The 14,221-nt window shown below is 43.1% G+C and overlaps 1 long non-coding RNA gene across 1 annotated transcript; it reads left to right on the top strand.

Moving 5' to 3' along the window:
- Positions 1-608: 608 nt before the first annotated feature.
- LOC139434568 (uncharacterized) lies at positions 609-2,172 on the top strand. The gene is made up of 3 exons (XR_011643889.1): positions 609-851; positions 1,673-1,752; positions 2,088-2,172. It is a non-coding gene; the product is annotated as an uncharacterized lncRNA (long non-coding RNA).
- Positions 2,173-14,221: the final 12,049 nt, after the last annotated feature.

The following is a 14,221-nucleotide window of genomic DNA, read 5'->3' as shown; positions in this document are numbered from 1 at the left end:
CTTATTAAAACGGCGTCTCTCCCCCAAACTCACACATATACAATTCGATATGAACTGAAGAGCCGCATGAAACTAGGCAAAGAGCCGCATGCGGCTCGAGAGCCGCGGGTTGGCCACCCCTGGTCTATGGCTATGACGCCCATAATGCTAAATGGGAGCAAATGTTAAAAGGGGACCCAATTATCCCAGTGGTGGCCGCCGGAGTCCGCCGCCGAAGCTAACCGGAGCCGTAGCTAGCCCTTTGCGGCTCCGTTAGCTTCGGCCAGCGGCGGAGCCCGGCGTTATAACTGGAGATCAAGGAATGCAGCGAAACGCGGAATTGGTTCGCCTGCAGCCCGCTATAGTATTAGCTAAAGAAATGATGTTGAACAAGGCTTATTAAGCTGAACATCGCCACAATTGTTCTGCTATGTATCGGTACTTATTTTATTTTCTTAACGTGTGAATGACAAGCATTAAGAATAACAACACATAGCTATTTATCTTGCATATTGTCTTGTTTGATTATATAGTGGAACTACACTGTTTTATCAAAACCAAAGTGCCACGCAGTAACTTGGTAGGCATGTATTTCAGCAGGAAATGTGCAACCCAGATTACATTTACCAACACAGACTATATAGAAATATTTGTAAAAGTTGTTCATGCGTTATTAAGTGAATATGGCATTAACCCTCCTGTTGTCTTTGGGTCGGTTTTCATGTATTTTTGAATAAAGGTTTCCTTTAGGTGATCCAGACAGGCTGGACCAGTGGGTGCTGAACATCCGGAGGAATACATGGACCCCCAACGTTTCTTCTCGCCTGTGCAGTGCACACTTTGAGAGTCATCCCTTCAGCACGGACTCATGGGTACAGATCCTTTTTAAAAATAATAATAACTTGGTTCCATTTGTGAGTGTAAATTGTTGTTACTAATTAAATACATTTTATACATCATACAATGCTAAATAATTGTTATGGTACAGCTTGCACATCAGTGATGAGTAATGTTCTTTTGATTAAAGGCCAAATTAAGATTTTGCCAATTAAGTATAGAAACATAGAAATCGATTTGTTTGCAAACCATCACATTTCTCTTCAATTTATGCAAAGACTCTTTATCATAGATAGAGAATTGCCATTTCCCCCACATACTCTATGTTAAACACAGATGAATTATATTACCTTTTTTTTACATTATTTTAATAGCAACATTCATTCATCTGTTGTCATCTTATAACTTATTTATCTTAACAGCTATCACTGTAAAAAAAAAAAGATTTAATTTAATTTTACTATACAATGTTTATCTTTACATTCTGTTCTTGCATATGTCTTATTATATTTACGTATATATAGATTTCTGCCTGCACTAATTTATTATTCTTAATTTAATTTTGAATTTCTTTTATTGTTTTATGTCTTATATAACTATGTTGCATTGTTGAGGGAGCTCGGGACAGATGATTTTCATTGCCATTCCTCCACTGTAGCCTATGTGCTATGACATAAATCCTTTGAATCTGAATCTTGGAAACACGTAATTGTTGAATAGATTAACTGCATAGTTAACATGTTGGCCCTCTATTGTCTTTTATAATGCACTCTTACATTTAAAACAACATTATTCAAAAGAAAATGGAATACCTCAAAAAGTTATTTTATGTGTTTTTGTTTATTATTTTTATTAGGGAAGGAGATGCCTGAAAAACACTGCAGTGCCCACCATTTTGTATTTCACCAAAGAACAACAGCCTGGAAGGAGAAGCAGGTGAGTAGCAATGACGAGGTAAGTGACACTCCTAGTTCGACTGTTAACAGCAAGGAGGAGGTTGCAGATGTAGACCATGGTAGTGGTGAAAACAGTCTTGCTGCTGATCAGAGCAATATCATTATGATACAAGGCACGCCTGAAGAAGCCTTTGTTGTTCCACATGTGGAGCGTAATGACATTCCAACAGCCAATGCTTGTGAGGAGGATGTTGGTTTGGGGAGCAGCAGCCAACACACAGACTCCACCTCTGTTCACTCTCACACTTGTGCTTTAAACCAAGTACTGAATAGTTTGTGCACACATTTCTAACATGTGATCTTTCTTTCATGTAGGACGCTTGAGGGAAGTTGCAACGCCTCGGCCAATGGAATGTCTTCTCCACGTGAAAGACATTGAAGGCATAATTTATAACTTGAGACAATTTTCCAAAAGTGATGACTTGTATTGGCTTAGGCAGTAATGGATTACATCTAACACGAATCAAGATCGTATAGAGAAAAAGGGAAGGGTAATCCTTAGATACATAGGAAGAGATGTAATCGCATTAGTTTGACTTTTCTAATAATAGGGAAACTCAGGATTACATCCTTCACCCGCATGCCCCACCCCGGAACCTGCGGTCTTCAGACTCTGGCCTGCTCACCACCCCCCGCACCAAACTGAGAACCTTCGGGGACAGAGCCTTCAGTGTGGCAGCCCCCACCCTCTGGAACGCTCTCCCTGCGGAGATTCGCAACATCCCCACACTGGACGCCTTCAAAAGGGCCCTCAAGTCCCATCTGTTCATCAAGGCTTTCGGCCCTTAAATCTATCTGTTGTTTTGTCTGTCTGACCTTTGTTTTGTTTTGTTTTGTTTGTGCTTGCCCTATTCCTGTAAAGCGACCTTGGGTCCCTTGAAAGGCGCTATAGAAATCCCAGCTATTATTATTATTATTATTATTCAAAACCTAAAAAGAGCATATAGTGCTTGTTGTAAAATTATCTAACGGTATCTCTTCTCTGGAAGCCGTACTGTTCTGTAGACTAATACTTTCATTGTGAATCTGTACCTACTGCCTGAATCTGCTTTATGGTATTATATTATACATTTCAGTAAACACATCATATTCATATTTCTTCTCTCCTGTGTTTATTTGCATTGCATTCGATATTGAGGTAATCCAAAAGTTAAATAACTTATCAGGTTACATTACTTTTATATCTTGATACTCACATGAAGTTACTGGTTGTGTTTTTGGCAAGTTGCCCTCCAAACCCTTGAAAAAAGTTATATCATTTGAATTACTGATACAGGTGTTGCACATCTTTAATTTATTTTCTAGTGTACTTGAGTCATAAAATGATTCAAAACCTTTACTTTTCATAAAATGCAAGATGTAACTTTCAATGTGTATTTATCACATTTTCAATGTGAAATAGATCTGATTAAATAAAGAGTAAAAGCACAATCTTAAATGTTGACATTTATCATTTTCCTATGCTTATTGTTAATGTACTGTAGTGGTGTTATAAACAAAATGTTGTCGTAAAGGAAATTAAGATGTTTTTTATTTGTTGACAAAAGATTTCAAGTTGATGCTCACAACATGTGGGAACATTTATGGAGAAAAATGTTTCTATTGTAAAACAATATTTATCTGCATACGGAACAATTTAGAAACTCTCAAAAAAGGTATTATCTTCTGTGACGTTACGACCCTGTAGGGATTGCACTTCATAATTACATTCTATGCTATGCTTATGACATTGATGCAAAAACACATGGGACTAGGGGAGACCTTCTTGTTGTTTGCATTGTCACTGATAAATGACAGCGTAGTATTCATTGTCAAGATTTTGTGTTTTTAAACTTGGGACTCTTTTCAGACTGCTCCGGCTTGGGAAAAGATTTGAGCCTTAATGTGTAATGTTTTCTGTATTGTATGGTAAGCTTATCCTTTCATTTGATAGTCCCATTTGGATGTGATAGCTAACATTTTCAGTAAGCAGTAGACAAAAGAAGTGAAAATATGAATGTAATTTATTTTCAATATTTACATAAATACATAATTATTTTAACAAATAAAATAACAAAAAACATCATAACAAATCCAAAATAAAAGGTTTGAAAGACAGCCATGCCCAGCCTGGGCCTGGAGAGCTACAGAGTCCATTGGGGGAAGAGGGGGGGGTGGGATGTGGGGAAGAGGAAGAGCAGCCATGTTAACAGTGTTATGGCTACAGATGTAATATCTAACTCAACATTAGCCATGACAGTCTGGGCTTAGCAAGGGCCTTAGAATACATACTCTAAAGGCCAAATCCAAAGACAGTGATACTGACATTTTAGCAGTTCACAGTCTTTGGGGGTGGTCTTTCAGGCAATTGGCTGGTGACTTAAAAAAAATATCATTTCCCCTAGGGGTGAAATTAACTCCATCTCGCAAAAACAGCCCAGGACTGTCATGTCTAATGTTGGAGTGGTCAACAATGGCACCATTTAGGCTATGAACAAAATAAGCCATCACACTGTTAACAAACTTCCGGGCCTTGTCAATTTTGAGAGGATTTGCACCAGCCCTCCACCGGCGCCTCTGGGAGAGCATGATCTTCAAGCCAGGGTGCCGATGGTGAAGCTGGTGCAGGTCCTCCTTCATCTGGTTCAGCAACTGAACACTGGGCACATCCCCCAAGTCATTGCCGCCACAGTGGATGAGGAGGACATCCGGGACTGCTCTTCCTCGCAGGGAGTAGGAAAAGAAAGGGAGGACACCTCTCCAGCGCAGTCCACCCCAACCGAACCAGCACACCCTCAGGTCGAGGCCAAGGTTGCTGCCGATGGTCTCTGTAGCTCTCTGGGCTCCACACCGGACATAGCTGTCTCCGATTATCCATACAGTCACTATGGGAGGAAAATAAATGAGAGTAACAAATGCTTCAGATAATGAGGAATATCAAATTAAGTATAAAGGGTTGCTCATGTTGTTCCTTTGACAATAACATACAAAGTAACTATGAAATCACACCTGTATGGTTAAAAGTAACAAGAGAGCAAAACCTCAAAAAACAGATTAACAGCACACAGTTTATATATATATATATATTTATATACTGTGTGCTGTTTATCTACAATTGTGCACACATGTTTATGTATAGTATGTTTGTGTGTAATGTCAACCATCTGAAGTCATGTAAAGTAAGCCAGGACCATCAACTTACAGGTTGTGCAGTTTGGCGTGGAGGAGGTTGCAATCTTCTTTTTTCTTAATGCTGAAATAAATTTAAAAAAAATAATCAATATAAAAGCACCTTTCTTTTTCTACAGTCATATTTCATTAATCACATTTAATTCACACAACACTGGCCATATCTCTGCTAGTTTACAAAGTTTAGTTAAATGACATTTATATTTGAAAAAACGGTGAAGCACTTAAAAAACAATTGTATAGTGTAGGTTCAAGAACATTTAAATCAAAAGGACAAGTTTTGTAAAGTTACAGGGTATCTTACCTTCAGAATATGCCGGGAACGAGGAGCAGTGGCCGCAAGCTGGGTTGTTAGCATAGGTTGTTAGCTTAATACTGAGAGCATGTTAGCTTAGCTTCATAGCCTGAGCTAGGTCTGGAACGTCACGCTCGGTGGCAGCAGGTCCCGCCCTGTCCCGCCTCGGCTCTGCCTCAGCACCGCCTCTTTGCCCTTATTTGGAGCAGGCTGGAGAAGGCGGGAGTTAGACTCTGACGTCACTGTCGAGCCGTTAGTGGCCGACTCCGCCTACTAAGGGCTTCACGGCAACTCTGCAGAATCCTATGGGTGACGTCACGGACCCTACGTCCATTTATATATACAGTCTATGAGCAGACCCGAGCAGCAGTCGAGAGGAGCCGAGCGCATCCGCGAAGCACACGTCAGAGTTCCCGTTAGCCGGCAAATCTAAATATCTTCGGTCAAAATAATTTCCCTTTAGAGCAATACCACTTCAGTTGCGCCACTTATGTGACAGACAAGAAGAGTATGTGACAGACAAGAATAGTCAACTCTAATGTCTAACACTTAATGTGGAGAAAGAGATGTCCTGTATGGGTTGATTGTGCGTTGATCTGTTGGTAATGCCTCGGGGTTCCGGTGGGCATGTAAACAAATGCATAATGCTGCGCTATACTTTGTGGCCTCATCCAGTTGCATAGCGACACTTATTGTGTAGTTGTCTTTTAATAAGCAGGTAGTCATATCATTAGCTAGAACTAGCTGGATCTGATCGATATGGACATAAACGCGAGTGAAGTCTAATCTGACGGGAGAGAGAGATCAGCTGCTGCTGACGAGTTGAGACTCGACACGCAGCACTGCATAAGCACATGCAGCGGTGAGCGGAACAAAACACACACTTCAGGTTAGAATATCACACGTAGCTATTTTAATTACCTCTCAAAATACCTAAACTAGTTATAGATATGTTGTTCATCCTGGACCTTCTATTGTATGTAGCCCTAGTTCTGACCTGTGCCTTGATGTAAATTTTTGTCACAACGATCTGAGTTTCCCTGACTTCTGCTCTCGTAAAGCTTTAGGTTTTCTACATGTAAATGCAAGAAGCTTACTGCCAAAAATTGACCAGATAAAATTACTCGTTCACAGCTCAAATCCGGAGGTGCTTGTCATCACTGAGTCTTGGCTGAAGAAGAATATCCCAGACTCTGATATCGGCATCGCTGGTTATAATGTATTTAGGCAGGATAGATCATCTAAAGCTGGTGGAGTAGTCATATTCACAAAGCAACACCTCCAGTGTTCTATCGCCACTAGTAAATCTGTCCCCAAACAATTTGACCTACTTATCGTAACCATTAAACTGGCAAATAACTCTACACTGACAGTCGCTGGCTGCTATCGCCCACCCTCTGCCCCAGCATGTACCCTACCTACTCTCAGCACCCTCCTGGCACCCCACACTCATTCTGAGTTTGTACTACTGGGGTATCTAAACTGGGACATGCTCAAGCCTCCTGCGCAGGTCCAAAAACAATGGGACTCTCTTAATCTCTCGCAGATTATCCTTACTCCTACACGGTATGACACCAAAAATCCAGAAAAAGCCACCCTCCTTGATGTCATCCATCCAAAGAGATGGAGAATAAACCCCCATCCTCTCATCTCCCTAACTCCCTCGTTATTGAGGACACAGTAGTCACCGGTAATGAACGCATAGCAGAGCTCTTTAACCAGCACTTTGTTAAATGTGGGAACCTATTTGGCTCTATAGCGCCTCCTAAGCCCCCCACCAACACTCAGCCCCTCTAGCGCAGCCCCACGTCACAGCTTCTGCCTACAGCAAGTTAGTGAGAACGATGTGCTGGAGGTCCTTAGCAAACTTGACCCCAACAAACCTGCAGGTCTTGATGGGCTAGACCCCTTCTTTTTTAAAGTTGCAGCCCCGATTATTGCAGAAGCTATCTCCCACCTTTGTAATCTGTCCATACAGACAGCAGTGCTACCTTCTGCCTGGAAGGCAGCTTTAGTGCAACCTTTGTTTAAAGGGGGAAACCATGCTGACCCCAACTGCTATCATCCAATATCCATTCTACCCTGTATAGCGAAAGTGTTCGAAAAGTTAGTTTGCAAACAGCTAACATGGTTTCTGAAGACTTACAACATACTATCTGACATGCAGTCTGGGTTCCGTGCAGGACATGGGTGTGAGACGGCGACTCTCAAAGTCCTAAATGATATCATCAATGCCCTTGACTCCAGACAATACTGTGCTGCCATTTTCATCGATCTTGCCAAAGCCTTCGACACTGTAGATCACCAACTGCTTCTGGGAAAGCTTAGAAGCATTGGTGTCACTAACCAATCGATAGCCTGGTTTGAAAACTACCTGTCCATGCGCACCCAGTGTGTAAAATCTGAAAATCTGATGACACAGCCCCTATCCATCTCTAAGGGAGTACCACAAGGCTCTATTCTAGCACCCATCCTATTCTCAATATATATAAATGACATGGAGAAATCAGTGGGCAACTCCTCTATCCACCTATATGCTGATGACACGATTCTGTACACTGCTGGCCCTTCCCCGGATACTGTCCTGACAACTCTTCAGGATAGTTTTCAGAGAATCCAGTCACATCTCTCTGCCCTTGGCCTGGTCCTGAACACCACTAAAACCAAGATCATGTGGTTTGGCCGCAGTGGTGCCTCCCAAACTGGCACTATTGTGACCGCCGATGGCCGGGACCTCGAAATAGTTAAATCTTATAAATACCTTGGATTTTGGATTGACAGTAATCTGTCATTCAAAGAACATCTCTCCAAAATTCAGACCAAGGTCAAAGCTAGACTCAGCTTTCTATACAGGAATCGCTCCTCATTCACTTCATCTGCTAAACTCTCTCTGGTCCAGATGACTGTCCTTCCTCTGTTCGACTACGGTGATACCATCTACCGCTCGGCGTGTAAAGGAGCTCTCGATCATTTAGACGTTCTGTATCACTCCGCCATCCGCTTCGCCACCAATGCCCCCTACAGGACACACCACTGTGACCTGTACTCTCTGGCTAACTGGCCCTCTCTTGAGACCAGACGCAACATCCACTGGCTGATGTTTGTTTACAAAACACTCCTAGGCCTCACTCCCTTCTACCTCACACAATTACTGCAACTCCGCACACCCCCAACGCACAACACCCGGTCAGCTACAAGCATCCTGCTAAAGATCAATAGTGTTTTGGTGACACGGAGTGTTTTGGTGACACTTTAAAAGACTTTGCTATGGGGGCAAAGCAGGGGTGGGGGTATGTACAGCCTCCTGAGGGTCCGATAGTTGATGTCATGCGAGCAAAATATGGTGAAGAAAGTCTGTCTAAATTAAATATATGGATGGAAATGTTCGGATTTCCTAAGGGAGGTTCTTTGAGTAAATTAAAAATCAAAAACCTAAAAGGACACTCATAGAAAGTGTTTATAATACTGGGGAGTAAAAAAAAGGCAGTTGGCCTTGGGGATTAAATAAAATATTAAGGTTGAAAATGAATGTGAAGAAAAGAAATACATTATTTCCAAAAGACATGTAAACCCCAGACATCTCTGTGTCCTTCCATTGCAGGCCTGAATGACCTCTCCTCGACTGGGTATCCCTTCCCTCCTCCGGCGTACAACCCTGGCAATCTGGTTGGAACACCTCAACCACCTCCACTACAAGCCCCAGCCATGCAGTCAGCGTCAACTCCAAGCTCGACAACAGCGGGATAAACAAACCCGATGCCCTAGGAGACCAAGCAGGTGTTTGGGAAACAAACCTCAGTAATGCCTTTCTCAACGGACTCACAGACACAGCGCAAGCTAAACAAAATGCTGGCCGCTCACAATACCGAGGGAGAGGCAGAGGAGGTTTTCAGAGGCAGAGGACAAGAAGCAAGACGTTCATTTGAAGAAAGATGTTTCCAAGTGTGGAAGTGTTGAACATTGGATTATGGGACTGCTCACAGAACACTGGAGTGGAGGCAGAGGGGGACAGCAAGGAAGGGGCCCAATCGAGCGAGATGGAAATTCAGCCAGCAGCATCAAACCAGGGAAGTGACACACACACACACACGCATCATACATGCTATTGAGAAATTAGAAGAATTAGAGGACATGTCTGTAATTAAAAAGGGTACATATTTGAAATATGACAGTGAATGTTTGCGTTAAGAAATGTCCCACACATTTTTGGTTGATTCTGGGGCTACACATTCTGTGGTAAAAAAGGGTAGATTTGCCTGAATGCAAATTTAGTGATAGATTTATTCATGTGCTGGGTTTATGAAAAGGAGAAGTTTCTGTACCACTTCAGAGTGGAGATAACGGTGTTGACAGTAATCCATTTCCCACATCAGTAAAAAACAGTTATTTTATCATCTGCCTGCCCAATACATTTACTGGGCAGAGATCTGGTTCTCCGGTTCGGCTTGGACCTCATTTTTCCACAAATGAGGGTCTTAAAGTCCGACAGCCATCTCCTACGATGGTTCAAAAAGTGTCATTTGATGATAAAGAACTGGTGAATGTGTATCAATGGGCTGCTGACATATCCTGATTTTCAGGAGTTGTTGCGTTTGACTGGTCAACGTGGTTTTCCACCTGCTGTGTGGAAACTTCTCATTTTGCATTGTACTACTAACGTGGTTGAAAGATCCGTGTAAATGCTATGATGAGAGTTTTACTGTTAGAATGTGTGAATGATGAGCTCATATTTAAAAATGTATTGGAATTTGCTGGGTAGCACTATCTCTGTTAGACTCACACACACACAAGACACAACCAGCTGTGTCAAATCCCAGGGGCGGTCCACACATTTCACTAGCCAGGGGGCCCCACTGATAAATGGAGGGATTTGGGTCCAATCGTTAAAGATTGGGAGTCAGTCACTGATTGGGCACCTACACACACAGAATATGTCATGTACTCTATGTCACGTGACGTGTATCAAAGGAAAATGTGCACGAACGTAGCCGTTCTGCGCACATTGCTGTTGGTTGAGGATAAGGTAATTCTCATATCTCTGAGCTTCCTGCCGCGCTTTCAGATGTGCCATACTCACTCTGGGCAGCTCACAGATATGACGTAGGGTTAATGTCCACGTTCACGTACCGTACCCATTGAAACGTGAAGCTGTTGATGGCCAGTGTTTACCTCTCTGCTTAAACAAGGGGTCATTATTCCGTGTAACGATTCCAGTGTTTCCTGTCAAAAATATCAGAGACAAACCTCCTGACGAGTGGAGATTTGTCCAGGATTTACGATGTAAATGCAGCTGTGCATGCACGCTCGTCCGGAATTCTTATCTGATTACTCCAAAAGTTCCAGCCTCTGCAACATATTTACTGCCATAGATGTCTCAAATGTTTTTTTTCCAGTGTTCCGGTACACAAAGACAGTACATTTTTGTTCACATTTGAATATAATGGTAAACCTTACACATTCACACGTTTGTGTTAAGGCTAAATGTTAAAAAAGTCACCAACAGATGACAACAAGTGACATGTCCAAGTCACCAACAGATGACAACAAGTGATGTGTCCGAGTCACCAACAGATGACAACAAGTGACGTGTCCAAGTCACCAACAGATGACAACAAGTGACATGTCCAAGTCACCAACAGATGACAACAAGTGACGTGTCCTAGTCACCACCAGCACCACACTTGCACTACATACACCAAAACACACTACACACAAGGTGTCACGAGCGAGTGCCAGCTGAGCGGTTCCATATGCTCTCTGGTTCCTCGTTTGTGTTATCAGTGTGCGAAGTCTGACGGTCCGTGTCACGAAATCGACCGAGAGAATACACTCACACACTCCATGGAACATTTCCCCCTCGTGATGAGGGCTCGCCTGGAGAGACGACAACGCAACCGTGAGCAATGTGAATGCTACTGGAGAGCCTGGACACTCATAGAATGGTTCCTCTGCATACTTGCCATGATAGTTGTGTTAGGACTAGTCCTATATGTTATGTATCCATTTCAGCATACAGCATGTCAGCCAACATCGAGGTATCTAAGAGGTACATGGGGAAAGCAGGGCGAACCACATTTATTTTATTTTGTTGTCTGTATGTATGTATCCGGCGCCGACCCGTGTGGCACATTTTACATAGACATCGCGCCCAAAACTCAGACCCGGAAAAACGTAAGCAACCTTTGACGCCACTATTGACATCCATAGGTACATCTACATTTAATCTATACATAGGCGATAAGGACCATAGCAACATTGATGTGGGTCAGACCAGTAATGGGATCACCGGTAACGTCTGGTGGCACACTCTGATCATTCTTGCAGGCCGCAGGACAAAATGGGTCATGTTATGCATGCACTCTTTTCCCCCAGGACTCATCAATGTCCGTGCCAGTTCGTCCGCGCTCTCTGACCCAGGTTGAACACCTCTGCGCGTTTATGGCTCTGACGAGACCCATCAAGGGTGAAGACAGCGTAACCGAGTGGCGTTATGCTAGGCAGCTTCCCCCACCATGCAGCAATCGGTCTGACTCCTCTTTGCGTGCATCCACGCTTGATACCACATACGCAAAGTACCAACCCGTCAGCCATGTGCACCCCAGTCATTTGAGAGGGATGAAACACAACCTCTGCATCCAGAGAGTTTACCACAAAACGTCTTTTACACCACCTTATTTTCCCCTAGGAACTACTACTGGTTGTACCCGTATCCTACGGAACACGTGCGGTGACGGTGCTTACAAAATCTCGTATTGTCACATATCTGGTGCCCCTGAGAGAATCCTTTCTAACGTAGCATTCCCTGATGTTAAACATATTTCCCTCCAACTGGCCTGGCCCAGTGAGGCTGGGTTTAGCGCGCCACAAGATTACGTTTGGTTGTGCGGCAACAAGCTCTATCAAGTTCTGGCTCCCCTCTGGATAGGGACATTCACTCTAGTGGATTTGAATCCAGCAGTCACTGTACTCACGTCCTTAATGCACACGACACATCATTACCCAGAGTTCCAACACCCCGACCACCACAAGGTAAAAAGAGATATGACGTCCGCTGGAGCTAAATTCATGAGTGGCCTGTTCCCATGGTGGGGTACAGTAAACAATGCCCATAAAATACATACCTTACACGTCCGGCTAGAGAATCTCACTTATGAGACGACGCAAGGCTTCCAGGCATTGACCCCATTCATAATAGCCTCTAGGAACATGCTCATGCAGCACCAATTCGCCCTTTGGTTCGCCTCAAAGGGTGGCCTGTGTCATGTGATCGGTGACTCCTGTTGCACTTACATTCCCGACGCCACCAAGAACATCACTGACACCGTGCTGCATCTTAACAACCTGTTAGCTTTCGTTCAGTATACTACTATTCCATTACAAGACAATCCTTTGCGCCACAGTGAGATAGATCAGCTAGAATCAGAAGAGTCTGATTCCGATTTATCAATATAATCATGTGTGTATCTCCTCTTTTATGCTTACATTATATTGGAGTCTGTCCTCCACAAAAACAGCCAGTTTTCTATGATATATTTGTGATGTGTTTACTTAAACCAGCGATGGAGTGTATTCATTGATGTGTTATATCAGTCTATCCTATCATTTGTTTTTTCTATTGATCAAGTATGATCAAAAGGGGGGAATGTAGTGGAACATTTTATTATTATCATCATTATTATTATCCTTATTATATCTTTCATATGTTTAAACCAAATGCTTCTTATTTCCTCTTTGTGCTTTTACCATTATTATTCTATTATATTCTCTTATGAGTTTCCCAGTCTCTGCAAGGCCACAGCTGTTTCAGCAGACTGGGAGACTCATACACAGTCAGACACATCACGAACTTCCCTGCTCTGAGAACCGTTATGCTATCTACTCAAGGCCACTGGGTGTCTCATAACAATCTCCCCGTGTGAACAGGGGAGTTATAATATTCCCACTCTTTCCTTATATAATCTCTGCTTTTTCATTGTCCTGCGCACTCTCGCGCAGACTATCTTATACTCTGTGCGACTTGTGACATTATTCAATCATTATATCGTGTATTTGAAGCTTCAAATAAATAACCAAAAGACAGCTTTTCTCGATTCACCATTTATTTGTTATGATCATTTGACTTGTACTCTCCAGCTGTGTTGGGCCCTAGATTTCCATAACAATACACAGTACTCCCCTTTGGTCTGTCTCTCAATCCAAGGGTGTTTGTACGATGTACGGAAGCTGCGATAGCCCCGTTAAGACAACAGGGTATTCGCCTGGCGAACCTACCTGGACGACTGGCTGCTTCTCGCACAGTCGGAGCAGGAGGCTGTTACGCAGACAAATGTCCTCGTAAAGCACCTGCTCAACCTGGGTTTCATAATAAACACAGAGAAGAGCATGTTGTGCCCCGCGCAGACTATACTCTTCCTGGGTTTACGCCTGAACTCGGTGCCCTTTTCAGCTCGCTTGTCAGCGGAAAGAGTGAAAGCTTTCAGAGCTTGTCTCGCTCTTTTCCAGCTGCGCAAACATGTTCTCTTCAGATCATGCCTGCGATTGCTGGGGCTCATGGCTTACGCATGAGGGAGTTTCAGCGCTGGGTGGCCGCCCTAAAACTAAACACAAGAGTGATGGTTACTGTGAAATGCGTAATGGCACTGCGACACTGGCTGCACCCGACTTTTCTAGTACGAGGTGTGGCGTAATGAGATTGATGCTTCTGTTTGCTCCGCGATGAGGCGCATCCCATAGTGAGACATCTTACTTCATGTTACTCTAAAAACTGGGGTTACGTAAGTAATCTATAGATTTCATATTAGCTGCTACGAGAGTGTATGACAGCTTCCGGTTTTGGGCATTCTGGCTATGCATCACTCATTCACCAATGGTAATGTTTAGATGGATTTTAGGAACTTTCCCTCGATTCTATTGGCTCTAACGGTTCAAAAGAGATCATCAAAATCGACCGATGGGTTCCAGAGATATGGAAAATGCACCCAAATGA

This window comes from Pseudochaenichthys georgianus, chromosome 1 (assembly GCF_902827115.2).
Source record: "Pseudochaenichthys georgianus chromosome 1, fPseGeo1.2, whole genome shotgun sequence".
Lineage (NCBI taxonomy): Eukaryota > Metazoa > Chordata > Actinopteri > Perciformes > Channichthyidae > Pseudochaenichthys > Pseudochaenichthys georgianus.
This window is presented reverse-complemented; position numbering and strand designations above follow the sequence as displayed.